The 17,222-nt window shown below is 31.1% G+C and overlaps 1 protein-coding gene across 1 annotated transcript in view; it reads left to right on the forward strand.

Moving 5' to 3' along the window:
- LOC108003877 (uncharacterized) overlaps nucleotides 1–17,222 on the forward strand; it is a 34,501-nt gene that overhangs the window by 4,788 nt on the left and 12,491 nt on the right. The window lies entirely within an intron of this gene.

Below are 17,222 nucleotides of genomic sequence, written 5' to 3' on the forward strand. Positions count from 1 at the left end.
ATTAAAATTATAATTTATTTTCAAAATACCAACAATTATCGTGCGAAATAAAATAACAATGGATCACAATTTAACTTTAAATTTTCGATATGATAATTATAAAACACCAAAAATCATGCAACGTATTTTCTTTCGAAAATGAAATGAATTTCCTTTTTCCAAAATAAAATAACAACGAATCACAAATTTACGATGATAAATAATAGAATAAAAATTATAAACAATTTTGAAATAATTACGAAGACACTAATTATAACCAAAATTATAAACAATCATGGAATAATTACGAAGACATGACAAAAATTACAAACAATCATGGAATAATTACGAAGACACGATATTTTTGCAAAATAAAATAGCAACGAATTACAATTTTTTTCTTTTCTCAAAATTCCAGCGACAAATAATAGAAGAAAAATTACAAACAATCATACAGAAATAACAAAAATTACGGTATTCCCGATATTAACAAAATTACACCAGATTACGATTACACTTTGAAAATTCCAACAAACTAACAATGTTTTCTCCGCAAACAGGCACGACGATCGTAAGTCGACCGCTGAAAACACTTGAAAATGATACCGGAAACCGCGAGTATCCCTCCAGTATCCCAATAATGAAACGAACAATCGTCCACGTAACCCTGTAACGAGCCACGCTGCAGAATGATTAATCGGGTCTAATCGCATTTCCGTGGGATTTCCATTCCGTGGAGGGAGCGTTCGTCGCCGATAGAAACGATACGGGTGAAATTTCTAGCTTGCAACCCTATTTATACGATCGAGGAAGAAGGATAAATGGCGGGCCGTTTCGTTGTTAATTCCGCGTAACTGGATTCTTCGCCTTTGTTTATCGGGAAAATGTATCGTGTTCTTCTTTCTTTTTTTTTTTTAGAGTATGGAGAGAGAAGTTATAACAGTAGAGCAGCAGATTTATTTTTTAATTATTCAAAATTCTTCCAGCTGTTGCATGAAAAATGTATTCGCTTGAAATATTAAAGGATTTTTCATTCTTTTTTTTTTTCTTTTTCTTATTCTTCTTATTTTCGTTTTCTTCTTCTCGTGAAAGCGAAATAGGAAAATATTGGTTAGATAATTTGATTTTTATTAAACGGATGTTTCTCGATTGATTATTAATTATTGAAAATAATATCGATTTGATGAAAAATCGTCGATTTTGCGAGGAGAATAAGTAAAAATAAAGAAAGTATTTTCCTCAAAAACGTTTTGCTATATTTCAGTTCGTGAATCATCCCAACTTTTTCCTCTATCTTGTTCGATGGTGGAACATGTTGAGCAAAAATATTGGAATGTCCTAAAGTTCCGAAACGAAAATATATACGAAACAATGGATAGATCCATTTGAAAGAGTCCAATATCTATTCTTTTCTACTATTGTGCGTCTCTCGTGGGGAATCCCAAGTAAAATATTGAAAATTGTAAGATCAAGAAAGTACGATCGAGAAAAAAATTAAATTCGCTTGAAAATATTTATTTCCAGATATCATTCTAACCGTAATATTGAAAACTTTGAGATTGTAAAATCAAGAAATCGCGAATAGAAGGAAAATTAACTCGAGTTAAAAAAGAAAACAGTAACAATTCTTCTTATTTTAAATAGGAAGGAAAGAATTAAGATTTAATTTAGAATAATATCCTGTATTGAAAGTAAGACGTTAGAATATCCTGAAATGTTACGAAATTCCAATTCAGATCTATCTATATATATCTATCCTTTCCAAATGAACGGAACAATAGAAGAGAGTTAGAATAATCCCGAGCATAATAATTGTTCCCAAAATAATTCTAAGAGGAACAAAAATTACGCACACTATTCAAACACCAGCAATCTATCTTTCTACCATTATCCCACCATAACAACCAACACGACACTTCTTCCCCAAGGAATCGTCGTTGAATCGTCGAAAAAGGACTAAAAAAAATATTCCAAAACTAAAAAAAAACACTACCATTGAAATATCCCAGCGCGAAAGGGAAACAACATTCGTTCGAAACCGCCAACAAATATCCATTTTTCACCATTCCAATACTCGGAATACTCAGAAACGCTATGCTTGGAAAATTACTCAAAAATTCTGAAGAAGGGAAAGGAAGATATTATTTAGAAGGCAACGAAAGGCGGGATTCCAGACAACCCCACCGAAATTCCATTGATCGCGGAACACGAGTCTATATATTTCGAGGCGAGCTTAATTGCTCTCAAAATGCCCTCGTTACAGAGACCTCTGAAAATCTAGTTCAATGGTTTTTGGCTGTGTGATCGGGGTAGGGGGTGGAGATGGCGAATAAAACTTGGGGCCGAGAAAAGCGCGGGAAAGGGCGTGGTCAGAGGTGATTCTTTTTTCTTTCTTTCTTTCTTTCTTTTTTTTGGAAACACGGGGCGGATAATCTTGGTACTCGTGCGTGGCGTAGGTCGATTGATTCGTCTGCAGAGGATGAATCGCGGACGCATTTGACCGTGTACTCGAATGAATTGCGATACGTCAGCTAAAAGTGTATACCGGGTGTTTGACAGGAAAAAAGAAAGAAAAAAAGATAGCGGAGGAAATATCGATCCAGGCTTGTTTGGAACCTGTGTATAAAAAAAATATTGTGGTAATTTTCGAAAATTTCTGCTTAATAGAGAGATATCGGGGTGGAACATGTTGAAGAATATGGATGAAAATTGAAATTTCGAAGAGTTGGAATCTATGGAACGTGTTGAACGGTATGTGTAATTAAGGGAAGTGTAGAAATTTTCGTGAATGAAAATTTAAGTTCGATAAGTTGTAGAAATATTAAAATATGGCAAAAAAAAATAGAATAATAGAAAAGAAAATAAGAAAGGGAATAATGTCAGGGAATTTTATGTGAAAATTTATACGATATATACATAATTCAAAATATTTTGGACATTAGAGGAAACATTTGATCTTTTTTTATCTGTCTCTAAGAAAATTTGAAAAATTTCTGTGAGAATATTGGAAAATATCACACGTTGATGTTTACATTCAGAGAAATATTTACTTTTTAATTTGACGGAATCGGGGCAAAGGGATTAAAACCGATTATAAAATTGGGGCTTTTAAATAAAGTAGTTTGAGGTACACGCTTTAAATATTTACTTGGCCTTTACGAAAATTTAAAACTTTTGGTAGTTTCAGCCTTTTCTTTTTTGAGATCAGACGACTAATGTTGATACGTTCCATCTAATTTCCACGGCAGTGGATATACAACAGCCAACATGCCAATGCTTCGTGTTAAACTAAACACATCAAGCATCGAAACTCGTCAAATATTGACTAGCGCCCTCTGACCTTTCCATACCTTTCCACGATCAAAAGTCGATCGATAGATCATCATTTTTGAACATCTCTCGTCAAGTCTAATGTAAAAATATATTAACACAATTATCACAATATACCTAACCACTTCCACAATATTATCTTTACAACGTATTTCTAAAAGAACTTAATTGCCATTAAGTTAAATTTACATTTACAGTTGATTAAAAACGCATTGGAAATAATCATCAATCAATCTCCCATCGATTCGATCTGCTCGTCATCTTCGTCATCTTCCATTGAAAATTGAAACTAAACTTCATCGGACAAAAAGTTTGCCACATTTTTTTACCTTTATATATAATATTCCATTTTCCAAAGTAAGAAGAACAAATTTTAATCCGCGATAGTGGCGTCGCTTAGTGGGGAAAAATTCGCATCACGTTAGAATATTTTCCTCCACGGTTCGAGGATTCACTGCAGTTAACAAATTGCCGTGTCGTTGCGCAGACCTCTTCGTCTCGCAATCGAAAAGGTAAATACTTGGTAAAATTCCCGCCACGGCGCGCTTTCAGTACGCGTTTGGACGAAAATGCTCGAGCCGAAAACAAACCTCGATCGAATAAACCGACTTGTGTTTCGTCAAAACGCCATCTGTCGATGCGATTACGTTTCCAATTAGATAATCCACCAAAAGTTCGAGCCAATTATTGAAAAATTTTCTTTCCCCTCTTTTTGAAAATTGTGCCAATTTCATATTGCATTTTTTTATCGTGGCATTAGAGATGGCGAAGCGTTAAAACAGGAATAAAGAATTGAAATTTTATTAGAGAATTTTTCATTCTTGAAATTGTCTATCTTTTCTTTTCTTTCTTGATAAATTTGCATTTTATTTTTAGGGACTAATGGAACGGGAACTTCGTTCACGAGAAATTTTCGTGAGATTTATTAAGAGAAAGATTCTAATCGAAAGTGTTTGTAAATGGATGTAAAAAAATTATGATATTTCATTTTTCGTTTAAAGAGCAAACGTGTTGGCCGCGAATGAAATAATTGCGAATAAAATATATAAAATATCGTTGGAAAATTTTCACAAGATTTTTACAAGAGGGGATATTATTTTAAATATTTTAAAATATTCTCCGAGGAGAATATTTTATGCGAAAAAATTCAGCTGTGATGCGTGGAGTAAGTAGTTCAATGTTAGTTTTAGCGGAATAAAATAAATATTCTTCGTGTATAAAATTGCAGATATGGAAAATACATAGCACGGGTATAATATTATTTTTTGTGAAAAGAAAAAAATATAGGAGAATATTCTGCATATCGGAATTGAATTGAGGAAAATATGTCCAATACGTGTTAAATGTAATTCGATGCGTATCTTTTTTTTTTTTTAATTCAAAAAAATTGAACGAGATTTATTTTTACAATAAAATGAAATTTAACAAAAAATATCTTGTATTGTGTGATATTTCTAATGAAAAAAACGAATGAAAATATTCTGTATACAATAATAAAATGCAATAATAAAAAGTTCATAAAATATAATGAATGTATTAATGTTCTCTCTTGTGGAAAAGGGAATAAATTACGTAAATATAAAAGCTTTTATTCCGAATAATTAATACCCCGTTTTGATCTAGAAATTCATTTAGATACAGTAGAATCTACGTATAATAATCTTGATATATCGTAACGGGGTATTGTTTATATTTATTTTTATTATCTGTGAAAAAAATAATAGTTCTTTATTATTTCAGCTTGATCATTATATATGGATATGAATTGTGAAAAAAAGAATACATATCTTCTTTTATTTTTACGAAACTTTATTTTAAAAACGTGTAAATAAAAAATAAATATAAATTAGAAAATAAGATTCATTTCCATCGAAATATTTTAGTAAAACTTTAATTAACTTTCGATCTATTAATCTTAATATTTTAATTCGTACAGTAATTCAAACAATAGATTTATGTAATTTTTATAAAAAAATCAGAATTTATTTCGAATATTTTTACCATCCTAGAAATAATTCCTTTCTACGCATTTCTTACATTTTTCACACGTAGAATAAACCCATCTGTCGATCATCTCGTACTCGTATCCGAAATTCGATCACGAATTAATCAAATTCGGGTGTAAATTCATTTTCCACCCGAAAAAAAAAAAAGAAGATCAAATCTTCAAACTTCATTTGCACGTGCCTCTAAATAAAAAAAGGAAAAAAAAGAAAAAGTTTCACTCCGCGTTAAAATTCTCGTTACTCCCGAAAGGCAACAATTTTTACCTTCCACAAGATTCCTCATCGTCTAGTATCCCGCTATATAACTATTTTATACAGGATATGGCTTCTCCGAGTTGCAAGTAAAAAAAAAAAAGAGAGAAGAAAGAAAGAAAACCCTATACCACACCGTGAATATTTCATTGGAGAGGAAATTCAAACGAGATTCCCATGGGAAATGCCCTTCAAACCTAATATCGATGCTTTCAACCGAGGTTTTCTTTTTTCCACCGCAATTTAACGCGACCCCTCTCTTCATCCTCCCCCTCTCCATCCCCGAGCAGAGAACTTGACGAAACGTTGGGATTTTTTAATCTCTGTCTCGCGAGCGACGGGAAGAATCGGTGGAAAAGTTCTTTTCTCCACGGTGTTTTCACGCGTCAACGCGATTCCAACCACTTTGGAAAGCTTCTCGATCCCCTGCCCGGTATTTATACACCGCCACTTGGCAAGAAATCTTCCAATATCACGGTTAACGCTGCCTCTTCCCTCCCCTCCCCTCCCCTTCCCCCTCTCTCCGGCTCGCGTGCACCCCAATTAAAAGTTTTACCGATAACCGAGTGCACACCGGGTGACTTGGAAACACTGATCCGGCTGAACTTTTATGGCCGATGAAACGATAGTTTTGAAAAGCGTGAGAATCATTATTAAACTGGATTCTGCGGTGCTTTCGAATCGTTTTATCATTTGATTTTCCAACTCTTTTTATAGGAGAGCGAGAAGAGTAATGGAAAGTTAAGTGGAAATTAAGGGAGAATTGGAAGTGAGGGTGGAGAATTAGAATTTTTTTTTTTTTGAAGTAATTTTTTCTCTCCGAAAATAGGAGAAATAACATTGGAAAATTGGAAAATTAGGAAATTGGAAATTGCAAAGTTGAGAAATGGAGGATCGGAATATTGGAATGACGTAATTCGAAAAGAGAGAATTTTGAGAGGATTGGCAAGTAGAAAAATTATGAAATTGGAGATTGCAAAGTTGCAAAGTTACAAGAATCGAGGGTTAACAGAGTTATAAGAATAATTTTGAAGTTATTTCGTTCTCCGGCATAATTTATAACTAACTGAAAAGTTTATAAAGTTTCATGAATTTAAGCAAACTTTTACAACAACGTAACGAAATCGATACAGAGGAATATATTACTGCAAGAGACAAACTCACTAATCAATTTTTGTTGGATGTTCGATCAATTAAAATGATGATCTTGAAACCTTGAGCACAAACGTTTCGTTGCAAGATTAATTGGGATTGCGCCATATTGTGGTGAACCGCAGTCATACATTCCAACATACGCTATTCAAATGTCCCTAATTAAATAGGGTCGTTATTTTTTCGATTATCCCTGCTGCACGATTGGACAATTAATATTCCAACAAGATAATTACATATATTATATCTTCTAGCAAAAATTTAGTCTGCGTGTAACTAATTATTCAATTATCAATCAATTATAATTACACAACAAATATATACGTGCATATATTTATCAAAAAATAAATAAAATTATTATACATATTCGTTTCTACCAGAAATTTGATTATCGTTTGCATATATATCGAGCAATATTCGACAAAATAATTAATTAAACATGTCTAACTATACGTAAGTTAAGAAAGATAAATGAAATCATAATGTAAATGAAATTCGAAATTGTTTTTACGCAAAAGTTAATCACTGTTCACCAAAGTCCCTAGAAATTCATAGTTTCCTCACGTGCGAGGACAAGGCTGTACTCGATTTGAACGAGATGAATTGCGAAGTTAGTGTATTCATTTAACTCGTAGAGAATACGATGTCACAAAAGGAAAGTTACAGCGTACAAGAAGTATTGTACGTGTACGATATCCCTTAGGGACTTTAAACGGAAGGTTAAAATTTAATGTTGTAGCAAGTAACAATGTGAATGAACAAAGAGGTTAAAAGAGAAGATTTTTATGTAATCAAAATTAATAATTCCACATGAATTTATAATAAAATTAATTATTTTCTAATAGTAAGATTATGACCAGATTGATTATAACTAAGTGATTATAAATGTAATTTAGAAACTAATATTTTAACGTTAAAGAGAGAATTAAAACGTCTTTAAAAATTCACGAAATAGGAAAAATATATTTGGAAAATTCATGAAGTTGAAAGATCGAACATAACCTATAAGGGAACAAATTAAAAAATATTTGAAAAAGTCGTAGATTTTTAAGAAGTTAAACATGATAATTCATGAAAAAGAATTTCGAAAATTTTGAAAGCGATATTTCAAAATGAAATGAAAATAGAAACTAATATTTCCAAATTCTCTGAAGAAACATAACCTATTTTTTTCTCTTTTAATGATTTCAATACATAATATTAATATTTTCCAATACCAATCATTTTCTTCTACTATAATTAATAATTATGCAAATATATATAATATTCGCTTGTATAATTAATTAATTATGTTTTGTTCAACTGTCAATTGTTTCACGTTTCATTTACTGAATAAATTGAATGCATCATTCGATTAATCTCCATATAATTAAAAACAAGATTTCACTTCAAACGTGCTAATTTTTTCACGAACGTTATAAAATAAGTTTTATTCGATCTTTATCGACTAAATTAATTAAAAAACAATTTTTCTAATGATCTTTTAATGATAATTTAATGATCAATGAATTTGTCTATTTTTAGATTTTATTGGCTCTATCAAAAACAATCAATCATATTACAATATTCTTCTCAAAGAATTTCTTCTGTTTTTTATTATTTGACTTAAAAATAAATTCTAGAATTTTTAGATCGTATTGAATAAGAACATAAATCAAATATCATAAATCATGTCCTAAAATAAATGATGTCCTAAGGTAACTGTATCACTCTGATTGTGTATGACCCGTGATGAAACTACTTGCAATGCTGAGAGACACGTCGAAATATATCTTCGTTAAGACACAGCTTACACTATGGCTTACATTCAGACACCTTAATCATATAATCCTGACTGTGTAATAATAAAGAAAGACAAAGAAAGATAGAAAACAAAGAGAGAAGAGATTTCTACTTGAATCTGCTAGTGAATTTATCAGTAAAACCAACTAAAACACGTGTTACGGTACATGAAGCATGTTAAAAACAAAATACAGACATGGTAACAAAATGGTATCAGAGTTGTAGGACATAACTCTAAAATCAATGGCTCTCTTGAGTACTATTTATTTTCTTAACACTCTATATTTCTTAATATTCTTAGGGTATTCTTCTAACCTAAAAATAAATCAACATCTTTGTCTTGTCAATGTTGTAACCTTAAAATAGTAATGTATTTTTCAATCTTTTTCCACACATGACCTCTTCTCGTGACATTTTTATATAAATCTGCAACAATCTCTTTTTCTTGTTATAATAAAACACATCTCTAATAAACTAATAATAAAAATAAATAAAAATCCAGAAATGGAAATTAAGGAGAAATATCAAAGAATCTATCATAGCGAATATAAAATAGTTAATATATCCGCATGATGATATTAGAAATTTTTTCACACATATAGTTGCAAAATAAAATAACCATCTCTCTTGAGGATCAGGAACCTACAGCTTAGAAATCCATGGATTACATGTGTTTATATGTTGGGTCAATGCTGGTGAGAATCGTATTTCATACAAATCTCTCTGGTGACCAGTATAGAAAGACTAGCACAATGCTGGAAATTGTATACAATATCCGATGATGAAAGGTTTAAAATCTTCGAAAATAAATATACAAAAAAATATACACAATTTCATACGCCATATATTTTTCTAGAAAATATATATTGATTTTAGAACAATAAATATAAAAGATTTATCTTTAAAATTGTGTTATATCAAAAAAAATAATCTGACTAGATATTAATTTCCAATGAATCAATTCAATATATCAAATATATTAATTAATCGATTAACTATATTGAAAAATATGTCTCGTTTCCAATTTATCCGATTCTCGATCAATTTTCTCACTCGAGATTGTAAAAATATGGTGATCATGGACGAAGTTTTATTGCTATAGACAATTTAATCGAAGATCTAATAAAGATAAAGAACGTATAATAGGATCAAAAGAATGTCGTACGTGCAAAAAAGATAAATGCACTTTTAAAATGTTTTATTTCTAAGAGAAAAAGGCATTTCTTATTTGTAAAGAAAGCACTTTTAAGTTCTGAATTCTTTCTGACAAAATAAAAAATACCTCGAATTTATACATGGAATAATTAATAAACCGGATGGAAAGGTGAAACGTTGCTATTATACTTTCTATAATGAAACATAAATTTCATGATATTTAAAAGTGAAAATTTTTTGAAATATACGATGAATAATTTGTAAATTTTTTAATCCTGATATTTTTTTAAAAAACGAATCATCGAAAAAAATCTCCAACAAACACGAAAAATAAACACGATGCAATTTTATTTTGTAAAAGAATTCCTATTTTTATTTCTATTTTTATTTAACGAAAGAAATCAAAGTTTCTAAAAATAGAAAGAATCTTATTCCTTTCTAAAAGCGAGCAGCAAACATAGAAAACTATACAGCAGGAATAAAATTTCGAAATAAAAAGAAATTCTTGAAAAGAAACATTGCAATCACGAATATACGAAAAAATTCCCTTTTTCTTTTTTGTCATTTTAACTGCAGAAATTTGAAAATGATAAAAAATAAATACGAAGAATGATAGAAACATGTAGATGATATTCCATTCACCAAAGGTTCGAAATGAAAATTGAAAGGTAGAGGAAGATGCACCATGACACAAGGAAACGAAGCAAAAGAACAAGTAGAAGCGGATCGTGTATTGTCAGACACGTCCTGCAACCCATACAACACAGGCTATAGCTCGATCTGTCTGAGAAACAGGGGAAATTCTAGGGTAAAGGGGAAATAGATCGTCTATTGTCAGACACACGTTGCATTATAATGCAACAGAAACTATAAGTCTCTATGGAATTTTCTCTGTATACGTGTTCTCTCCTCCAAAGAAGAATTAAAAAGAAATTTTGTTGAAATTTCATAATACGTATAATTCCTATCCAATATTATTTAAATTTATGATTCGTATTTTCCAAAATAATCTCAATGTTGAGGTTAAAGTAACTTTTTGAATAGAATATGTTGTTCGAATGTGAGAGAGATATTTTTAATATACTTGATATCGAGAAAAGGTAAAAGAAGTTTCATATTTTGCTCGACAGAAAGGAATTTCTTTGAAATTATATGAGGAAAATCTATAAATTACATTTAGAATGCTCGAAACGTCGAAAGTTCGTTAAAGTTCGCGAAACTCGAGTGGTTCCCAGAGTTGGGAAACTGGAAAGTTACAAGAATACCAATCATGAGAGTATGGATTCCAAGCTAATGCTTTTACTTTTCACGATTAATTTACGTCGAAATGACGAACACACAAGTATCTTCGAACGATTTCAAAACGATTTCAAAAGAATCTTCCACCGCGTGAGCATTATATCTTCTTTCAAGAAAATCAAGTTGGGATCCCCAAATTTCAGTTTGAAATTTTGCACAATCCTGCCCTCCGACTTCCGTTAAAATCAATCGCACGATTGATTCCAGAATATAACCGTATATATATCCCTTAAAGCTCATCCATCAATCACCCTTTCTATTTTTAACCTGTCATCCGACCCACTCAGATTCTCAGAAAGAAATCGACTATTGCTAGAAGTGAAATATAACCGCATCGATCTAAAAATAAACCTGCAAAGTTTTCCAGACGTTGTCACTCGAGAATCCTGATTCAAAGATTCCTCGGCTTCTCAACCATAGAATTAAAATATTTCAAAATAATTTCAAACGAAGAGGATCGATGGTATGGATCTTTTTTTTTTTTCCAACATCTCGATGCAATCTCTTTTCCAAGAAAAAGATTTTATGCAATTGGATTTTTTTCTCTTAAATATTTCCCCTTCCAAAAACTTTTCCAAAGATAAACTTTCAGATTTTTCTCAAATCCTCGAGATATTACAGAATTATGATTCGTGCAATCTATTCCAACCCCTTTCCCAACCTCACCTTCTCTAACTTTTCAACTACTACAAGTCAAGAAATTGTAAACTACTATTTTTCCATAATTTCTTCAAATCTTCTTTCCTTCCCAAAAGACCCCAAATCTCTCTCTTCTCTTGAACTCCCTTTATTAAGTTCCTTTCAATTCAAAAATAAGGAGGAAAAAATAAAACAAAGCCTTTTTCCGATCAAATATTCCTCCTTCCCTAAAAACCCCATTCCCAAATATTTCCGTTTATCCATAACGATCCAAAAAAATAAATAAATCGATCAAACAATGCTCCTTCCAAAGAATCTCCCATCCCCCAAACAATCCAATCATCGTAGCCCCACAATTCCCACCATTCCACTACGTTATAATTATACCTGAAACGACAACGCCTTATTTCCCTCCCCGCTCGATTCGAACAGGCCTTCTCATTATCGATTTCCATTGCTCCCAAAACAGATGACGAACGCCGCGCCAACATAGCGTAGAAGCATAGAATAGGCCTATCGACGATTTTCCACGACAATAGGCCTAGCTGGCCTGGCCGCGAGGGGGCAACGTCACGCTTCTCATTCTCTCTCTTCCTCTCTCCCACCTCTGAGCTTAATCGCTGGCTGAGAGAGAGAGAGAGAGCAAGGTTAAAAGGGCGCGTTTTCAACATCGATCGCGCCATCTAGGGGGTCGAGGGACAGGATAACTTGTTGCGTCGATTGATGTTGGAGAACGAGAGGAGGAGGAGGAAGTGTGTGTACGCGTCTTGTGCCCTGCCGATGAAGAGGAATCGGTGGTGATCCCTTTGGTTTCCCGGAGAATAATCGGCCGGGGAATCGGGGGTGATTAAAGAAAGATTGGATTGTTTAGATTGGTGAGAAGCTTCGACTTGGAGGGAGGGATTCTTTGATGGTTGGAGGTGGGTGAGTAGATTGGAGGGGTGTTTATGATTAGGATTTTTCTTTTGGATTCGGAGAGGGATGAGTGGAAATTTTTTTTTATAACGATATGGCGAAGTAAAAAGGAAGGAAAGGTAATAATATACAATTATTTTGAAATAAGGTGTAAAATTTAAATTATGAAAGATGTAGAATTGGGTTCCATGAAAATTTGATAAATGGAATGGAAAGGGAAGTTAATGTGACGAGGAAAAGAATAATAAATAAATTTTAAAATTGTTCGAAATGTGTTTGTAAAAATGGATGGAAGAATTAAGGAAATATGAAAAATCGCGAAAATGTGAATCGTATAAAAAAAGAATACATTGTAAAAAGAAACCTAGATTCTATTAAAAAAGATTCAGAAAACATTGAAATATTCTTTAAAAAAAATAAGGCAAAGAGAATTATTATATAAATTATTTTTTAATTTTTTTTACAACAACAAATTACAGGAAACTTTTTGATCTTAAAAATCCTGATATTGTAAAGAAACTTTATATTTTAGATTTGCAAAATAATTTAAAAATATTTAATCATATCATGAAAAAAATTATTAATATAACGATAGAAACGATTAAAATAAAAATATAAGAAACTGTACGTTGGAAATAATTGTAGAAGATAGAAATCAAGTCTGAATTTCATGCTTCTCAATTTCACATTTTCATCCGCCATTGAGTAATTAATCTTCTGTTTTGGAACCTTATTATTCGATTTGGCTAAACTTTTAAACTCACAAATCATCCGTTCTCATAGAAATGTAACAAAGAAGGAAACTTTTGCATAGACCTAATTGGAGATTTTCCAAGAAGAAGCAAGAACTCTTTCAGAATGTACACAATTATCAAAGTTACGAAAGAGTAGTATAAATTCACCTTGATCTCGATATTATGAAAAAAAAATTCTCTTAATATATAAATATATCAACTATTTAATACTTTTAAATTATAAAGTTTTCAAAACTTGATTTCCAAATATTCAATATCCCGTGAAATTTATAATTATAATTAATAACTTTCTTGGAATACTTCGTCAAATATTATCTGATACTTTATAAAGTATAAAAAAGTACCAACAAGTATTTAATGTAAGATTATCGATATTTACTTTGAAGAAATTTAATTTATGAATTTAGAATTATTAATTACTTTTTATCTTCTACTTTATTCTCTTCTTGTTTTTCTATATTTTAATATTTTATTTAGAAATTGATCGATTCGCCAAACGATATTCATAACTTTTCAAATTGCATCCTTTTCCACCCTCTCTCCATTTGTATCCACATTTATATCTATACATATATTTATTTCAATTTGCATATTCTATTTGCATATTCGTCGCCATTTCGATTTACCATTTCAAATTTAACCATTTCCCTATGTAATTCGGCAAACATCATATTATATATAGTATTCTCTTATTATTTAAATATTCGCGTTTCTCTCTCATTTTGTATTAAAATCCAGTTTCACGGATTAATTGATTCCGTTTCTATTCGATTCCTCGTAATAAAATCGTTTCATAATGAACTCTTTTCCTTCTCGCGTTATTGAAATTCTTACAATCTTTTCTTCGTATTCTATAAATAATACTCTTTCTATTTTCGTTCACAAATTATTTGTCAATAATAATATCCCTTCGTATTAATCAATAATAATCCCTTTCCCTTCCTCTACTTAAACTGAATTTCTAATTTGCAAAATTTATTTATCAACTTGATCTTTCGCCATCAAAATAATATACATTCCACAATAACGAATAAATTATTTGCTCGATAATTGATAATTCGATATATTTTGAACAATTTTAAATTGAACTAATTTCGTTCTTCCACTTTTAATTCACAAATTAAGAAATCGTGATAATCTCTTCTTCGCTCACGTTCGTAAATTAAAGTGTAAAACTCCCTTTTTGATTTCGTTCCAAAGCCACCCCTTTCGCAAAGTTCACGAGAATTTGTTCCACGGCTAAGCACTTTTAATTCGAAGTTTAATTCGCGATGTCTAACCAATTTTCTGGACAAAAGATGGATGCTCGTGTGTATGCGCATCTGTGTGTATACGAATCTATTCAAACGCTCCTTTACTTAAAGGCGAGGTGAACTATCCTTTTTATCCAAAGGCGCGTTTCCAACAGTTGCATTGAACACGTGCACACACGTTGATCCCTCCCTTCACGCGAATTACTTGGAAATTGTTCGCCATACGAGGGGATTGATCGAGTTGGGAAGGGAGAGGGGTTGAATTGTTTGAGAATTTATCGGATATTGTTGGATTTCGAGCTGTGGAACGGGAAGAAATTAAGATTGTAAAGTAAATGGAGGTTGGAGGGAATAGATTGAATCGTTTGAGAGGAAATATCAACAGGCAATCTCTATGAAACATAACTTAAGTTTTGTTTTTTTTTTTTTTAAGTTTGTCCTGCAAAGAGAATAATTTTCTCTCTCCGTTGGAAAATATTTCGTTATTCTTTCGTGTTTTTTTTCTTAATATCGATCGAACGTATAGAACAGTTTGAGATTTCTCTCTTTGGAGAATATTTGGAACAGCTCGGTATGGCGGGAAATTTAAATAGCGTTCTTCTCACTTTCTGCTTTTCCCTTTTTCTCTCTCGCTTTACAAATGTATCGGTGCTAAGTTGATACGGTTAAAGAATTTAAATCGCCTAATTTGCACTCTATTAAGGAAGACTTTATTTGCAATTAAGAAACAAGTGTAACAAGCTCGTCTATTTTCGAGAAGATAACGACAGAACGATAAAGTTTCTTGGATAGAGACGTACTAAACGCTATAAGAAGGTGCCAAATCATTTTTGTAATATTATTTCTCGAGTAACTATTTTCTTATCTTGTATTAACTTCGAAGATAACGATCATTTACATTTCAACGAAGAAGAAGAGATTGAAAAATGAAAATTATCATTAATTTAAATTTTGAACAGATATTATAATACGTTAAATTTTCATTAAAATGTATCCTCTTTCGTAGATTTCGAATAATAATAATATCCACTCCATCAAAATTTAGAAGAATACTAAAATTTTTATTTCGAGTTCTGTTGAAATACATTTTCGAATCATTATCGTTTCCTTCACGACTTATATATGTATATACATATATTTTCTGCAATAACTTTTTATATAAACCTTCTACATTATTTTATACGAAACCTCTCAAGGAAAATTGTAAAATTAAAAGTTTGAAAATTCATTTAAACGAGACCTCTGAGAAGACAATTAAAATTCCATTTATATTAATGATCGTATATCGAAACACATCCATCGATCTGCAGATTAATCTGATTATTTATTTACCTTTGTTTCAACAAATACATAATTCGAATCGCACTTTCGGTTGAACGAATTCCAATCAGCATATATGCATAAGAAATTTAATCGATTCCTGGATTCATTCATCGATTCGAGGAGTCAGAAGCATCGTTTCGAAATGTTTATTTAAATGGATAGAGTCGTTCGATTTTTATTAAGGAAAAAAAAATGGTTGAAAGGATTGGCGTAATTGATTCGATATGCAAAGAAATTCAAACGCGTTTTTTTCCCTTCTCTTCTTTTTATTCCCATTTTGCCTCGTAACAAACGATCCCAACGCGTTGTTTCGAATTGGATCGATCGTAGCTGCCCATTTCTCAACATTGCTAATCCATTAAGGAAAACTTCGACGATCGACGAATGATTGTACGAAAAAGGAGAGAAAAAGTGGAAGATAAAAATAACTTTGAAATAATCCTATTGTTAATTATATAAATGATCTTACATATATATACATATATATTTGAAGAAAAGACGTAAAATTATCCCCTATAATAGAATAATTAAGAATTAGAAATCAATGAAAAATGAAAGACTTTGCTTTTATTTCTTAAAAGAAAATCACGGCTGCTTTCTTTTTAATCATTCGTCATATTAAATCACTTTGTATAAACACACGATATCCCCTATATTATTTAATCAATCGACAATTATCAACAGAGGTTATATTTTCGTTTGGAACAACGGAGAATGCAAAATCGATGTAACATAGAGAGTGGGAATCGATATTTCAAACATCAATCCCGTTTCAACATACACCGAGAATTGCATCATTTGTGACACAACGACCGTAGAAATCGTGGCCATTATAACCGGCCATGTATTTGCTAACCGACTTTGAAATTTGAATTTAATGGATATATTTAGTTTATTAAACCCGTGTAATTATATCAATTATATTATATCAATTATAGTAATAGCGAGTACATATTATTGTCGTTTTTAATTATTAATAATTCTGTGCTTTATTTCCCATTAATAATACGTTAATTATTTGTTAACCTTATCTTTGTATATCTTCCGCGGAAACAATGTAGTAATTAATTATAAAATAATTATCTGTTTTCTTCCATTTTTGATTTGACACAGAATATTTTATAGATTATTTTCCATTTTTATCGTTTATTAAGCGAAACTCTTTCCTGGCATTCCATTGCATTTTTCAATAGTTGATTACTGTTTATTTAATTATTTAAGAAATTAATTCGATATTTCTTCATTTGTTTCTCCTCCTACGGTTATTATACAATTAATTTAACTTGCAAAAAAAAAAATAGATAAATAAAATGCAACCAGTTTTCCTCTTTTATAAATCTTCATGACTGTATAATTATTTAAAAATATACGTGTTTTATACG

Source organism: Apis cerana, linkage group LG9 (assembly GCF_029169275.1).
Source record: "Apis cerana isolate GH-2021 linkage group LG9, AcerK_1.0, whole genome shotgun sequence".
Classification (NCBI taxonomy): Eukaryota; Metazoa; Arthropoda; class Insecta; order Hymenoptera; family Apidae; genus Apis; species Apis cerana.